Below are 4,113 nucleotides of genomic sequence, written 5' to 3' on the forward strand. Positions count from 1 at the left end.
AAATCGCTCACACTGGTTGAGAGGAAAATGACAGGGAAAGAGGTGTCCGCTGATCTGAAAAAAAAATCACAGCCCTTGGAAAAAATCAAGCAGGCTGGAGGTTACAAACAGAACCAGGAGGGGAACCATGATTGTGGAAAACTAAATGCGCCATGCACACGCTTTGATGTGGTGGGGAACGCGAGAGTCGCTCCCGTGGTGAACCCACCTATTGAACAAGGAAAATTAACCATGAAGCGTGATCTAACAGGAAATGATAACCAACAAGATCGAGGGGAGAAATTGTTAAGTGGAAACGCGATCAATTGTGTCGCAAAATTGCGTGAGAATACTGTAAAAGTGCCAGGGAAACGCGTTACGGAGACAAAAATCCATGACGGATCGGGGAATGTGTGGAAATCCAGCACACGCAAAAACATGGAATCGAATCGAGGCATGGAATCGAATCGTGGTACGGAGTCAGCAAATCTGCACATGGCTGCGGAGAAGGCAAATGACCCCAACAGTCGAGCACAGAAACTCGTGTTGTGTACTAATCCGGGTGGCGCTCGACATGGCTTCACGCCACATAAACCCACAGGGAAGGCGAGGGATAAAACAAATTACCGATACGAACAAAGGAACCGTGCTCATTTGGTTAAAGCCATACCGACGATGAACCAAAACGACGATGTGATGATGTTGCATGGAAAGGTCACAGGTTACTCTAAAATACCTGGCCATGAGAAAAATTATTCTGCACTCTTGACCAAAGGTGGCAGTAAGGTTGCCAACAACTTGGTAAACAGAAAACAAAGAGGTGAATGGAGGGAAACTGTGTACCACCGGGCGCGAAACCGCTATCCAGTGTTTCCCAGGAACTGAAACAAAAATCAAAGTAGCAATAATTGATAACAACCGATGTAACATGTTGCCTTTATTTTTTCTTTTTCCTGTTCTTTTATTTTCTTATTTCAAATGTAATCATGCTGTGACACGTACGCGCGCGTTGTAAGGAAAAATCAGTCAACTCGAGGAATGTCGATGGTTCTAGATGGAAAAGGCATTTTTCTTTTATTTTTAAAAATAATCCGTGGCAGACCACCGATCATTTTTAAAAGGGCGGTGTGTTGTATATGAGCCTTTTCCAAAATTGATATTAACAATAATATTTGCCGTTATATATATCATATTTTTTTTTTAACAAACGAAACAAAATAATTAATAAAACCCGTAAGCCAGGCACACAAAAAAAAACAGGTGTCGGCCATAAACAGGCTATTAATAAATAAAGAAATAATAAAACTCTCGAGGCGAGGATGTTAGCAGCTATCTGCGAAGATCTCCAGATGAACAAGAGTTTGATGTGCCCTAAGGGAGGTCAAGCAGAGGGAAGCCCTCCCGCAAGCCAGAAATGAGGACGCCCACGGGTTAAACTATTTTTTTTAAACAACGGTTCAAATTTAAAATGCAATAACAAGAATGAGCTAAAGTTAGCGGTCATCGCGCTCACTCCAATCAAGACCAGGCCACCAGATACATCAGTGAATTATTATCCAATAATTAATTCGCTATCAAATGATTTTCACCTTTAATACTTTTACTGTTAAAACAAAGCTTGGAGACAAAATACCGAGTCACATCAAAGGTTATCGAGAAGGAATGAGGCGAACGGGCAAACTTACGAAAGAGTTTAAACAATATCCCAAGCAACCCCGACCATCTTTGTCTCTCTCACAGCGCGGAGAAGCAGGAATTACACCTTATCACAAGGGGCCATCTGGAAAAGCCAGCCGTGTTTGATGAGGAGACACACCCCACCCCACACACGGCAACCAGACAAACAAGTTTTAAAGAAATTGCAAAATAACATTAACAATAATGTGTTAACCTTAAACGATATTCCATTATAGAACCTTACAGAACCAAGGGATATGGATTCCAACAATCTGGAAACGGACCTCTTAAACTCAGGATGAAAATTATTTTTTCTTTTTAATAATTCCATCATAACATTTCGAACCTCGGTAAACCGAGAGGTGTCGGGAGGACGTAGTTACAAACACGAGTCGTGGCGAACATGGGACCAAATGGTATTTGAGAAATATAAGTCGAAAGTATAAAGAAAGAGGTGCTCCCGGCCACCTTTGTCTTTCCCTGCAGAACGTGATAAAATGCATACGCTCGGAAGAGCATCTTCACTTGGAAATAAATCAAATACTATGAATCACAAGCAGGATCATAACTGTGTATGATAAGATACCAACTGTGATGTGAAATGTTAAACTTAAAAAAAATCTTAACCATTTCTTTGTGCGTCGGAACGCGTACGGAAAAGGGGGGGGGAACCCGCCCCTCTCTCTGGGTGGAGGGATTAGACAACCAGACGCCACCAAGATGAATCGAGGTGTCTGTTGTCTTGATGTTTATGGCTTGAGGAAAGACCCCAACAGAGCCATGTCATAAATGACACACACACAAACATACACACTGACACACGAACCCCCCCCCACCACCGACACACGAACCCCCCCCCACCACCGACACACGAACCCCCCCCACCGACATACGATCAGATCAAAGATAGCTCCACCTCGTGAGGGGGAGCCGAGAAGGGGAGAGATTTTTGGCATAAAAAGGAGCCGTTTCAGCATTGAAACCAGCTCGTCAGCCCTCGGGGCCAACTCATCAGCCCTCGGGGGCAGCTCAACAGAAGAAGACTCATCTCAACTCAGCTCAACAGAAGAAGACTCATCTCAACTCAGCTCAACAGAAGAAGACTCATCTCAACTCAACTCAGCAGAAGAAAAACTTGACCTGTCGCTCGCGAGCGCAGCGTCAGCTACTACAGCAGCGGAAAGAGCGCGCGCCGGCGTAGCTCATCCAGCAGTGGAGGAAACTGCTGTCAGCGAATCAGCACGGGCGCGTTCGCGCATCTTCAAGGAGAAAGAGCGCGGCCAGCAACGCCAAGCAAGAGCGTGCAGCAGCTCAGCCAGCAGTGGAGAGAAACTGCTATCAGCGAACCAGCACGGGCGCGTTCGCGCGTCTTCAAGGAGAGGAAGCGCGCGCCACCAGCGTGCCATCAGCACCAGCCATCAGCACCAGCGCGCCGCTGCGGGCGTGCTTCTAACGCCGTCTACTAGACGGTCATCTCAGCTACAACAACGCATCTACTCGTTCACCAACGTCCGTCGAGTCCGAACCAACTACTGAAAGAAAAATCAACTGATACGTATGATACACTGCCCCCCACTACACACAAACCAGACGTCTGCTTGACGCAAAGAATCGATTCTGAACATTGGCCTACTCTTACACCACTCACACCATTCAACACACACACACGGGTCATTAACAAGCCTAAAAACCTCAAGCCATTGAACCATCCGTGATTGTGGAAACATCGCAACGACCGAGTGAATAATCCATCGTTTTTAAGAGTGTTCATGATTTTTCTCTGTAATATTGTGCTGGGGCTGTACTTCTAACCGCATAAATTACCAACTGACCCATTAACAAGGATTAATTCTTGGCTCCTCACCACGGAGCGCCGCTCGCGGGGATAGAGAGCTTGTTCAACCGGTTCCCTGTCAGGGGTCTGGCCACAATCAATTAAAAGATTGGCCCGAGATAAGGATCTCAAAAGGAAACATCGCCACCCATTGAGTCGCGTTGAGAAGTTGATTAGGAATACTTGAGTCGTTCGTTAATATTTGTCTTTCTGCATAATCTTGCCGGTATCCACGAATGAAATAACGAATTCAAACGCATATTTGTGCCTCCAAGAATAATACCGGTTGGAGTGCCCTGTCAACGAGTAGCGTTGCATAATAATCAGTCATCCTATTGTTAACAACGTGACAATAATTGCATTAAGGGCCGCGCATGATCAGTGACCGAATGCTGTTTTGTGTGACGATTCAAGTAACGAAGCATTGTGGCCATCGAGTGGTGTTGATAAGGCAATTAGAAGTATTACAGTCGAACGCTTTAAATTCATAATCGTTATGAATCAATGAACGAACATCAACGTGGTACTGTGCTGACGATTTCAAGCATAATAACTTCGCATATCAGAATGTATTAAGGATTGGATACGAATCAAAAACCAAGTGCCGTGTTGTATAACAATTC

Source organism: Petromyzon marinus, unplaced genomic scaffold (assembly GCF_048934315.1).
Source record: "Petromyzon marinus isolate PM22_M1 ecotype Great Lakes invasive population unplaced genomic scaffold, UKy_Petmar_22M1.pri1.0 PM_G_Scaffold_123, whole genome shotgun sequence".
Taxonomy (NCBI): domain Eukaryota; kingdom Metazoa; phylum Chordata; class Hyperoartia; order Petromyzontiformes; family Petromyzontidae; genus Petromyzon; species Petromyzon marinus.